Source organism: Alternaria atra (assembly GCF_907166805.1).
Source record: "Alternaria atra isolate CS162 genome assembly, contig: 23, whole genome shotgun sequence".
Lineage (NCBI taxonomy): Eukaryota > Fungi > Ascomycota > Dothideomycetes > Pleosporales > Pleosporaceae > Alternaria > Alternaria atra.
The window spans coordinates 2,500,793-2,514,021 of NW_025091321.1; positions in this window are offsets into that span (position 1 = coordinate 2,500,793).

The following is a 13,229-nucleotide window of genomic DNA, read 5'->3' on the forward strand; positions in this document are numbered from 1 at the left end:
GGAACCTTAAGATATAACTAGCAATTAAAGACAAGTCGTTGCTTTATAAAGAGTGGCCTGGTGTCGCGCAAAGTGGGTTGTCTAGTGTTTTAGTGTTCGGCGATCGTTACGCGACTCCTATCTGATTTGATTTGATTTGATTAGATCCTACACGGTTGCAGCCGCGAAAAGCAGCTATGCCCGGCTGACAGGCTTGGCAGACAGCCGACGCGGTGCGGACGTTGATCCGCGCCGCCCCACTTCATTCCAAAGAACCATCTGTCCCCAGAGGCCTGCCGTTTCCCTCCCACCACTATCTACATTTGCCTGTCCGCTCATCTAGATAATGGCTCTACTAACTGAACACTGTACTTCTAGGCTCGTAGAGGCACGGTTGCCTCGTGTTCTGCGTCTGCAATACCTTCAGTCTCCCCAGCGCTCAGCTATCGTCTTCGCGCCTGCGATCCCCATTTTGCCCAAGGATCTGCGTCTGCTCTACATACTCGATGGCTTTGGTGGCTAGCTGTGGCGTGCCTAGGATGGTCCGGATGTTGTCTCGTCCGGACAGGTTGGCGAAGATACGGTCCCGGAGATGCCTGTGCTTGCTGCAGTGGAGAAGGATATGTGCGACCGTCTGTCGTCCGCTCCGCAGTCGCAGCGCGGGCTGGTGACGTCTGGCACTCTTCGGGCGAAGAGAAAGTCGTTGAGTCCGATCTTCTCTGTCCGCAGCTGCACCAGCAGCGCGCTCTCCCGCTTAGTGAGCCCCTCGTGGAGCCGGAGTACTTTCTTGGTGGGCGTTGGAGTGTGTCTGTAGGTTGCTCGGCCCTTGGTGTCCTTGCGCCACTTTGCTATCCATGCCCGTTCGGCTTGTATGCTGCACCATCTTTTACAGTCGACCTTATAGTGAACAGCTGGGGAGGCGCGTCTGCCGGCAAGCTTCTGCGGCCGTCTTCTCTCCATCCGGTGGCTTCCTTGGCCGCTTTATCGACGGCCTCGTTCCCGGGTATGCGACGTGGGCCGGTATCCATCGGACGATCACTGTCCGTCCGTTGTCTTGGAGCTCCTGACCTGTCGCGCGATGTCCGCGAGGATGTAGGCGCCTGATCGTCCCTCCGCCTTGGCGATGGACCAGACGGCGGCCTGGTTGTCTGTGTATATGGCGACGTCTCGTCGCGCACCGTTTCGGCTCGCATACTCTGAGCGATCTGCAGTGCTAAGCTGATGCCTTGTAGTTCTGCTGCATATACCGTCGACTCTATGTCTGAACCCATGTGTACGGATCGCGCCTGTTGTGTGAGCGGACACAGTGCCGCAGAGCCTATTTCGCCTTCGATGCCGCTGCCATCTGTGTAGATGCTAAGGCTGTCTTCCTTTACGTGTTCTTTGTCGTGTCGCGCCCGTGCTTCCTCAGCGGTCGCATCAATGTAAGTGGTTGGGCCCTGTCTCCAGGGCGGCGTGAGGAAGCACGGAATCTGCTCTTGCCTGTCGAAGTCTTGGGTTCGCATGCTCGTTATGTCGTTGTAAACCTTCTGCCAGGAGCTGGTATGTCTGCGAGTCTTGTCTGGGACTGTCGGCTGTGCTGTGTTTGTCTGAAATCCTGAGGTGGCTGCGATGTTCTTGCTCGAGAGTAGGCGGACGACAGTGTATGAGTTGTGCTTCCATATTTGCTGCTCGATGGGAAGGAGAAATGTCTCTACGTCTAGTGCCGCTCTTGATGTAGCTTTGTATGCCCCGCTGATGACCCTGGCTGCTCTTGCTTGTATGCTCTGCAGTGTGTTGAGCATCCTCTTAGTGTAGAGTTTTCCTTTTATGCTAGCGTTTGACCACACTGAGCATGCATACATCATCTGCGGGAGCACTGTGCCTTCGTATATTCGCCGCAGGTCGTGGAGGCTAGCGCCCCAGTTGGATCCTCCCAGACAGCTGAGCGCATTCACTGTCTTCGTCGCTTTCCGCCTGATCTCCTCGGTGTGTTGCTTCCAGTGCAGTTTCGCGTCCATCGTTAAGCCTAGGTATTTGCATGTTGTTTCGGGCCGTATCTCGCCCCACGCGGTATGAATTAAGGCCTCTGTGTTAATGCGCTTGCGTGATCTTGTAAAGTGGGTGAGTTGGAACTTGTTTGGGGCGAAGACCGATGCGTGTGCTGGCCCATCGTTGTGCTTTCTCAAGGATTTTGCCCAGTGTCTCACATGTCTGCTCTGTCGTCTGGCCCCACGCAAGGATGCCGACGTCGTCAATGTAGCCTGTGGACATGGCGTCTGGCGCTTGGTTGCATTCATCTATCAGATCGGCGTTGTAGAAGAGGTAGAGGATAGGCGATAGCGGCGAGCCCTGGGGTATACCCGTGTTGATCTGGTATGCTATCGACCGGAAGCCGTCGATTGCGATGCTGGTGTGTCTGTTGCTGAGGAAGCTTGCGATCCACTTTACTGTTTTCTCGTCTACTCGTCTCTTCCGCAGATCGTGAAGCAGGCGTGTGTGTGAGACGTTATCGAAGGCTCCGGAGACATCGAGCAGCAAGAGACTCGCCACCCGTCCAGTGTTGTGGCTCCATGCTTCGTATATCTTATGGGTCACGGCGTGAAGAGCGTGCTCAGTCGAGCGCATCTTCCTGCCGCCCATGTGTGTCGGCGGTAGGACGTGATAGGTCTCGGCTAGGTAGCTGAGTCGCCGTGCTATGACTGCGTCCATGATTTTGCCTGTGGTGTTCATCAATGCGATGGGCCTGTACGACTTCGGTGCCGTGTAGTCGTCTTTGCCCGGCTTGCGTAAGACGACCGTAGTCGACTCGCGAAAGTGGGCCGGGCAGTATCCTAGGTGCAGGCTCTGGTTGAAGATCCTCGTCAGGTGAGTTGCAAGCTGGGCTAATCCCGCCTGCAGGGCTTTGTTGATGATGCCATCCGGACCTGGTGCTTTGAGTGGTGATGCTGCCCGTATGGCATCTCTCACCTCTTTCTCTGTCACTGGCGGCATGTCCACCTGATTGTCGTAGTGTGCGTTTCTTATGTCCTCCAGATCTGCCCCCGGTGGTACTGGGAAGAAGGTATCTCGGAAGATGTCTGCTTTCTTCGCCGGATCTGTTACCTCCTGCTGTGTCTCTGGGTGTTGGATGGCAGGTGTGACCACAGGGGCCGGGTTCTCTCTGTCTTCGCCCATTTGACGAGTCTCCACAGTGCTTCTGGCGACTTCGCGGCCTGCTCTACCTGTTCTCTGTGAGCGTTTCTTAGTGCTTTCTTGATCGTTCTCGCTTTGTGGTTTCTTGCCGCACGATAGGCCTCCCACGACTCGCCTGTGTGACGCTGGCTGTGTACTCTCTTGAGTCTCTTTGCTTCTGCGAGCACTGCTCTGCACTCTTCCGACCAGCCTTCCCTGATGCGGTCTGACGGCCGTAAGTATGGTATTGCTTTGTCAATGGCCCCTTGAATTGCCCCAACGATCTCTTGGACATACGTGTCAAGCGCTGTCTTATTTGCGGGTCTGCGAAGTGGCGGCAGGGCTTGTTTTAACGCTTTGTTATAGACGGCCTCATCTAATCGTTTCCAGTCTCGCTTTGGTGTTGCATCGAGTTGCTGTATCCTCATATCTATCACAGTGCTGATAGGCAGGTGGTCGGAGTCGTGATCGAGGTCCCGGTCGACCTGGCTTCGAACCACCCGATCGACCAACCCCACGGTCACCAGACAAAGATCAATGGTTGTGCGTGAGGTTCTTTCTTCGTACGTGATGGTTCCAGGTGGTAGTGTGCTACCCAGGTTGAAGTCCTCCATGATCGCCAGTAGGTCTGCAGACTCATGGTCGATGTGCCTCACGCCTGTGCCTCCCCACATGGGGTGGTGCAAGTTAAAGTCGCCGAGCAGGATCTGCTCGCTGGATTGATTGTCGTGCAGTATTGTGCGGACATCCACTAGTACGGTACTGTCGCCTCGCTGCGCCTCGCTGGGTTATAGACGTTGTGTATGATCACGTTTTGCTCCTCCTGTTGATCGTCGCCAAACTCTACTGTGAGCGAGCAAATGTCTCTGCTGTGCTCCTTAAACTGCCACTTCTTGTGGTCTAGTCTCTTGTTGATGAAAAAGCATACCCGGGCGGGTCCTGCCTCGTTTCCTGCTGGGCAGCAAAGGTGGAAGACGCGTTTCGCTGGATGGTGTGTCGTCGCCGCGAAGGGGTTTCTCCATGGCTCCTGGATGGCCAGTATGTCGTACTCATGGATCCTGGGGTCCCGTAGCATGCTCGCCATCACCATGTTTCTTGATTTGTGCACGTTGTACTGTAGTATGCTTAGTGTGTTGTGCTTATTCATGCATCATCGTCGGAGTCGATCTCCATGTGGTGACTGCTGTTGTTCTGCATCGCCCGGGTGTTGAGTCTAGTCGATTCTAGAGCTCTCCTGCTAGGTATGATCTGTCGATGCGGTCTTTGGCTCGCGTTTGCTTGCGTTGATGGATTTTCCTGATCCAACGGGTCGATAGTGGTTCCAGCGTTGGTTCTCTTCTGTCCTCGTCCGGTTTGCGATCGGTTCCTGGTAAGCTGCATCGGCTGCGTAGCTGCCACTGGTTGACTAGTCCTTCTCCTTTGAATCGTAGACGTCGGGATATCAGTCTGCACGTTTTGTCCGGCTGTTTGCGAAACGGGGTGGTAGCGCGGTCGCATCTCGTACGCGGTCCTTGCCTTGGCTATCTCGTCTTTCCTGGTCGGGCACTGGCGGCTCCACGCTTCGTGCTCGCCGCGGCAGGCGGCACATTTCCTGGTCACGGCTTGTCCGGCCCTCGATGGGCAGTCTCGGGTGTCGTGCTCCTGCGCACAGTGGCCACATGCTGTTGCTGCCTTGCACTGGGTTCCTATGTGGCCGTATCTTTGGCACTTGAAGCACTGCTTCACTCGGCACTGTCGCTCGTATCGCTCGCACTGGAAAACCTCACCTTGCCAGATCAGACCCTCGTCGATGATCTTGTTGGCGTCTTCTGGTTTGGTGAACTCGATGGTGATAGTTGTCGCCGTCTTGGTGGTAGCATCTCTAGTAAGCCAGCCTATGTGTCTTATCTCCGCCTGGGGTATGAACGGTCGGTTGTCCTGCAGTATCTGCGCTCTGATCTCGTCGAGCTTGCTCATGTCCATCGTGCTCGTGCGTATGCCGTGTGCGAGGACGCCGAACGTCGGGATCTGCACTGTAGTTCCACTGCCTATGCGGTGGGCCCAGTCGTCCGCGAACTGTCGTAGCGCCTCGACTTCCCTGCTGCTTGCTGTCTTGATGCTCAGGTCTCCGCTCTTCAGCTGGTTAGATGAGACGATCTTCACGTTGACTATGTTTTCATTGCCACTTTGCTCGATGGCACGCTGGACATGCATTTTGAGGTTGCTAGGATTCATAGTCCTCAGGCTCTGTACGGTAAGGGGGTCTCTAATATTCATGATGACCTCACGCTGCGTCTGCGCAGATGGCTGTTTGACACTTTGTGCATTGTATGTACCTGCTAACGGGACTCCCCTGGCTGCCGCCGCAGCGTAGCTCATTGGTCCGTTCGCCTGCTCTTGTGGTCTCTTGTTCCTGATCTCTCGCGCAATCTCCAGCGTCGCTTTACCCACCTCTGTGGCGTCCTTGGCTGCCGCCCTCGCCTCTTCTGCCATGTTGCCATTTTGTTGTATCTTTGTTGCGGACTGTTGTACGAGTTCTACGGTGGACTTGAGTTCTTGTTTGATTTGGTCGAGGGTTCGCGCCGTGCTTTCGCTGTCGCTCTTGCTCGGTCCGCGCGACGTTGAGCGCGTCGCTGAGACCACCGAGGTCAGGGGAGTGCTGCGTCTTCAGTACGAACGTCAATGCGCCGCGAATGATGTCGCCAACGATGTCTGCCGGCAGAGGCTGCTGGCCTCCGTTGCGCTCGATCAAGGATAGCACCTCGCGAAGGAAAGCGCTGAGGTTGGTAGCATGCTCGTCTATTGGGATCGGCCAGGTCGACCTTCGGGGCCACGGTGTCGCCATGGCGCCTCAGCAGCAGTGGGCGCTACTTCTGAGTGCTGGCTAGTCGAAAGCCGTCTCTAGCGGACGTTTTGCGCGCGTTGTACTACGTTAATTCCAAAAAGTGAAATTCTCGCTGTTGTCGTGTTTTTCACGCGACTCCTATCGTTACCGTGTCTGTGCGCGTAATGCGCACCCTACTAACATTAGCTACCTGTATAAAACACGTTACAACTCTACTAATATAGATCTAATCTAGAAAGTAATTAGAGAAATTAAATTAAGTAAGCTAGGCGTATCTATCTTGTATTCTTAAATCGCGAAAAAGTATAGTGTAGTACGCTGTAATAGGCTGGAGCCCAGTTGGTGAATCCTCGATAATATCTCGGTCACGTGCGCGAGGCGCACTATCTACAGATTCCGGGTGCCCCCCCTAAGCACCCGGATTCTGTGCAAGCGAGCCTAGCGACAGGTTATCCTAAGCCGCCGCCCCCTAAACGACCTTTAGAACCCTAGCTACTTGTAGTTCTCTTCGCTATCGAATACAACTCTAGTATACCTGTGCGATAGCTCCCTGAGCGTAGCCCTTTACACTTGTAGCATCTTTCTACACCTTTTACGTAAGTTAAAGCCTATCATAACGCTGTTACAGCCTGTAGATTATAAGCACGGATTAAACCCTTCTAATTTCCTTTCTTAGTTAGTAAGCCCTAACGCGATATTAAATCTAGTACAGATTGTATATAATCCATTGTCTTATATAGCGTAGGGGCAGCCTTTATTTTTTGCCCCTAGGGGCAACCTAACCCTACACTATTAGCACAGTATAGGCATAGAGTGTGTATTACGACCTTAGAGGCCCTACAAGCAGGGCAATTAGCTAGGACGTGAGCCGTGCGCTTGCGCACGTGACTGAGATATTATCGAGGATTTACTCACTAGGCTCCAGCCCATTACAGCTAGATTTTTTACGTAAGAGAACATCTGCATTGCTAAAAGAAACCTACGTAGTGCTTGTGCAAGCTTAAATGGCTTTTCTATTATACACTAATGCGCGCAGTCTAAAATTTCAACCGTGAGGTTCGGCACTAGGCCCGCCTTCTTATCGTTCTCGATTATCGCGGGCAAACACACTTCGTCCTTTGTGCAGCCGACGAAAAGAGTCAGTACAGTGATTGCAACGTGCTCTGGCGGCACTGTCTTCTCGACCTTGTAGTGATGATTTTCGGTCATTACCCTGTACCAGCACAGCAAGGATTCAATCCTACTACCCTTTTTCACTATCTTTATCTAGTCCTCTTTCTATCCTCGTCCAGGCTTTGCATAATCTAGCAGCTCCGTCTGCCCATCTTGCTCTACGAAGTTCCGCATAGCATCCTGCACACAGTATATTCGTTGCATCTAGCTAGGTTAGGCGCCGTGCATTGCCGCCCAAAAGCTGTTCAAATGCTCATCGATCACCTTCCCACCGTCCTTAGCCGACAAAAACTCCTAGTAGGCGTAGCGAGGAAAGCTAGTTGCGCTTTTAAAGTGTGCATTAACAGCTGTAAGGTCAAATGGCGCTAAGCAAAGTGGCATAATTGCGACATTGAGCAGAACAACGCCAACAATTAGTTGTGGCTGCTACTGCTACAATCGCTAGGCTATAAACGAGCCAGCATCGTGCCTAATTACAACAATCTTGCTAACTCCTTTAGATGCTAGGATCTTAGCTAAATCTGCCGCTGTAGCCTTTGAGTTAAAGAGCGCCGGATCTGTGGGCCTAGAGCTCTCCCTAAAGCCTAGCAAGTGTGGCGCGATAATGCGGTGCGGAAGAGATCGAAGATGTAGGAACACAGCCTTCTAGACGATTGCACTATTAGGAAATCTATAGAGAAACAACAGTGTTGGTGGGGCTGCTAAGAGCGGCTGATTAATTGCCGAATCGTAGTATGTATAGGTAAGTAATCGTAAGGTCGTGTAGGTTTTCTTTGCAAAACTGTCTATTGTAATGCGTTTAATCTAGCTAGAAAAAAGGTAAATGCGTTGTGGCTTTTAATATTTCCTGCAAGCAGTGCTTACTTATCTCGACCTAGCGAAGTAATCTTAGTTAATTGCTACCTTTCCTTCCCTCCTTTATTTAGAAATTAGCAGATTTAAAATTAAGAGTCTAGGCACTAAAGACTAATCACTGCTAAGCTTAGCTATAAGCTTTATTCAGGTCTAACGGTTAGGTCAACCCTTTCTGTTCTAGGGTCTTTTTAACTTAGGTTCTTTTATGCCTTAGCTTTCTCTATAATAGGGCTATTACCAAACTAAGTATCTAGAACGATAAAGGATTAAAGGACGAAGCAAAGTGCTGGTGAGAGAAAGAGGCAAGGTCTAGATTCGTACGAAAGCTAGTATCTAGGCCTGCCTTAGAAGTAGGTAATTAAAACAAGCGCTAACAGCTAGACAATAAACAAGCTTAGTCTAAAGTGGTTAAAGTATTTTAACAAGCGTACTAAGGAGCGCACTGTTAGCGCGTACTGTCTGCTAATTGTAGACGGCTAGAAGAGTCACAACAGTTACTAAATCTAGAAGTACCGCGAGGTACAGAGTATAATTGTGCTCTGTATGCCTCCTAAATCGTCGCACTCGTTGCAGCCGCTTGATATAGACTGTTTTGCCTACTTAAAGTAGGTATACTACCTAGAGATCGACAGTTGGACAAGGTACTTTGTTACTTAAGTTAAGAAAGTGACCTTCTTACTAACCTTCTACATTGCTTTTAACAAGGCGATTACAAATAATAATATCCTAGCAAGCTTTAGAGGCGCAGGCTTAGTTCTCTATGACCTGCAGCGGGTGCTATAGAAGCTTGACGTGGTACTTCGCACGCTAACACCTGCACCACTAGGGGCCACTATATAGCAGTCTAAAACACTAGCTACTATAAAGGAAGTTAAGATCGAGGCAGCTAAACAGCCTGTAAAGAAGGTGCGCAAAGGCAGTCGCTGCCGACGTCGTGGCAAGACTAGCTACGACTTACGCACCTGTACTGCTAAAATTCTAGACCTAGATAACAGCAATGCTTCTAAATCGTACTTTGAGCCTAAGTGCGCTTTTTGCGAAGTGCTGTAGTTAAGAGTAAAAGTCCTATATAGTTGTGATGTTAGTAAGGACGCGCCGCTCAGCGATAAAACACGTTATTCCAATTCTCCTCTCTGCGCAACAACAGTTCCTTCTCTCTTATTCCTCTATAGTATTCTTCCTTCTTGTTATTATCTACATTCTATTGCCAAAGTCTACTCTTGCTCTACCCTTTATTACCTTTGTCTTTAGCAACTTTATCTTGCAGTCACATAAGCACAAAAATAAACCAACGGCAATTTAAGCAAGGCAAATAGAGTTAATTGCAGAGTGCGTATAGATCTTCTGATAGTCCGCGCGGCTAATTTATATCTAGTAGGGTTATTGCTAATTCATGTACATAGGCAGAGTCCTAAGAACCAGGCCTATTGCCGAGAGTTGGGTCTGCTGCCGAGAGTTGGGTTTGCTGCCGAGAGTTGGGTCTGTTGCCGAGAAACCGCCCAAAAACGCTCAGCACAATCAACTTGTGCTCAATCTTATTACTATCAAACAAGAAACTAGGGTACGTTGTGCTAACATCTAATCCAGAAGATGCCTCTGTATCTATTTTGTACGTTCGCGCGTTATGCCTAATCCTGCCACAGTTCCTACAACGACGTACAGTTAGTTAGGCTGGTTCTTTTCTTATCACCATTACAAGCCTTCTTCAGTCGCTAAGGCGCCGCAGACGCCTTAGCAGCCACCCGCGCTGCTGCGGTCCCGTACTTCGTAATCCCACCCTGTTAGATCCGCTTCCTTTTGTGCGATTTCCGCTTAGTTGTTACTGCCAACTGCTCCTCAACCTCGTGAATGTAAGCAACAAGCAGAGCGTTCTGGTGCAGCATTAGCTCAGCGCCCTTCACGAGCTAAGGGAACCCTGTCTGTGCTGCAACAGGTGACCGAATGAAAGACTCGCTTACGAGCTTTGACTGGGATCCAAACTTGTGGGTATTGCTTAGTGTCTTCAACCGCTACGACTTCTCTAGGAGGAATAGTTTTAGCGGGGTACGGAGCCGTAATTCAAGGCTCACCCCGTAACAAGACTAGGTCACAGCATAGTACAGGAAGTTTTTGTAATCCTCAAATCTCTCCGCTTGCTGCCAGTACCTCTTAATCCAGGTTTTCAACACCTTAAAGCTCTTCTTAATGGGTTGTATTTAGGAGAGTATAGCGGAAGGTACTCCAGTGGGACACAAAAGTCAGCACAGAGATCGTGGGTGGATATAGGCGATAGCCATCACCAAGACAGAGTACTCAGTTACAAAGCACGGCAGTACGTCGTCAGTAAGTCATTGCTCGAAGATCTCAGATGTTATGGAGCCTTGTACCATCGTGAAGGAAAGGTAGCCGTCAATAGTGGCAGTGGGAATAATTCTCCATCGCTCAGAACGCTTCTTGCTGTATACCCCGCATTTCTCTAGATGCACTTAGAGGCATTCTATTACTAACACCTTCTGGATCTTCTACAACATATCCGTTTCAGGGCTACTAAAAGAGAGAGTAAAGACATGGAAGAGAAGTGGTTGTTTACGGTAGCCTTGCTATTCACGCCAAGATTGTCTAATTCTAGCTAACAATATAGTTAGAGGGTAAATATTTGCTCCACGGTGTGGACAACTATACTAAGATGAATTTATAGGAAGTAAGTTGAGCTGCGAACGCTAAGAAGCGAGGCTGCTGCTAATGACAGTGTGCCTGGTAGTGTAAGAGGTAAGTTCAGCTGCAAATACAGAGATGCGAGGCTGGTGCTAATGCCAATGTGTCTGGTTTTACAGAAGGTAAGTAGGTCTCTGAACTCCTCCTTCATGTGAACCAAAATATTGATAACAATTTGGAAATAGTACAACGAATGGGGTTTCCGCTTTGACAAAGTCTTTGCGCGTGACTTTCTCTCACGTCTACGATCACGTGCGTAACCTGCTACGGTCCACTCTTGTCCTTGCTGCAACGCGATTGTATCCGAAGTTCTTACAGTTGCTACTTACATCATTAGTGTTTCCTGTAACGGTTTGGGCCTTGCCCAGATCAACTCTAGTACGAGTTAGGATAGCTCATATACGGTCATCTATATATGTAGCTTAGCCCACCTCAGATAGTCAATTCAGCGCAGTCCTCCCCTCTATCTTAACACCGTCACATTTCCGATATCCGTACCTCTGCTGAAAATTTTTCGGTCTGCAAATTGCTCCTCCAAGCATTTCGGCGCTTCCGCGAAGATGATGACGGGAATATCGATACAAAACGAAGTCTCTCAGCACTCAGCGTAGCAGCAAAAGGCACGGGCGTTCTGCGATTTTGTGCGGATCCAGGTCAGTGCCTATAAAGATCCTTGCACTCTAAACGTAACTAAACTTATTTGCTACAGAAAGCGCTGTTCGTGACGATTCCAAAATCCCAATTGGCCGCCCATTCATACCTGAACACAACAACCCTGCACGATTTGCACTACTCCGCGCATGGCTTCGTCGGTGTGACAGGTCCTACCATTGTGACAGGCACCAAATCGAATCTGAGTCACCATTGCCGACGAGAGTCCTCTACGTTGGTGATTGCAAGGATTCAGGTTACAATTCAGCTTTTGTGCGTCTGGTCCGTGCCTCCGAAACAAGGAAGCAAGAATGCATCGCATTATCTCACTGCTGGGGCGGCCTCTCAGACGAAGAGAAGAATGCGTACTGTACAACCCAGGATAATATTGGTCGACGGTTGGAAAGGTTCAGTCTCTCTAAACTACCGAAGACTTTTCATGACGCCGTCAAGGTGACTCGAGAATTTGGCATTCTCTATCTCTGGATCGATTCACTCTGTGTCATCCAGTACGGGGACAATGGCAAGGACTGGAAACGCGAATCTAGCCGAATAAAAAGCGTCTTCTCGTACGCTTATTGCACAATCGCTGCAACCGCGGCTATCGACTCCAACTCAGGGTTCCTCGAGCGCGACATACGCCCCGAGTATGTCCATGTTCAACATGCCTCAGGCGAGCAGTTCTATATCAGCACTGATATAGATGATTTTAACAACGACGTGGGCAAAGCTCCGCTCAACACGCGAGCATGAGTAATGCAGGAAGGGGTTTTGGCACGACGGACAATCCACTTTAGCGCCAATCAGATATACTGGGAATCTGGTGAAGGGATCTACTGCGAGAATTTTACCCAGCTAGAGAGGTGGAGACTTCAAAACATCTAAGAGGACGTCTCCATAGTTAATCATCGTTATCCTCAGCCCTCCCACGGACAAGTACTTTACGCTCGATCCCAACTTCCCAAAACGGCTCCTTGAGTCAGGCAAGCGACATACCCTCAATGGTATTTCCTTTCTATTCCAGGAATACTCGAAGCGGGACCTTACAGTCCCAAGCGACAGATGCATTGCAATATCTGGATTGGTGGATTGTATCGCGGGTGCCTTGAAAAGCCGCAGCAGATATGGCATCTTTGAAAAGTGTCTTCACAGGAACCTCCTCTGGCGGGCATCGGACAAAACGATGAAGGAGATTATGTACGACTACTATGTGCCATCTTGGTCATGGTTGGCATATACTGGAGGCATACAGTTCATGGGCATCCCCTCGGGCTATGTTGATTGGATTGATCTCCTCCAGTTCGACGACGAGCGCGAATGCGACCATGCCATAATCACCAACTTATGGCCATTTCAGAGCTGTAGGATTGGACTTCATGAGGCACAGTATGTGGCCTTGGATTCTAATGGAGTGAAAAGAGGGTGGATTCAGTATGACGTTGAGAGCGGTAAAGATCTACGCGAAGAACATTGTGTTGTCGTAGGAAGGAAACATTGTATTGACGAGTACTACATACTGGTCGTCAGTTCGACTAGCGTGGATGGCGAGTATAAGAGGACTGGTGTTGGGATGATACAGAGTGACTATGTGGTAGGGCGGAGGACCAACATACGAGTCGTGTGAACGACGTCACGCAAACAATTTTGGGGGAGTAGTCGATTATTGCAACACATTTCACACAGTTTACTTGGATGCCTGCCGTAAAGACTGCTGCATGAAACGTATCCTAGTAGGCCTGCTTTAGGCTAATGCGATGATTTATTGACCTACATCGGATCGGTCTTACACGAAACGGGTTTAGTGGCAACATAATTAGCGGTATTTACCTCTGTGTAAGCAGTGGATTGACGCGTAAATACTTCAGCTCGCCACTACAAGCAGGGAGAACGGCCGACCCGC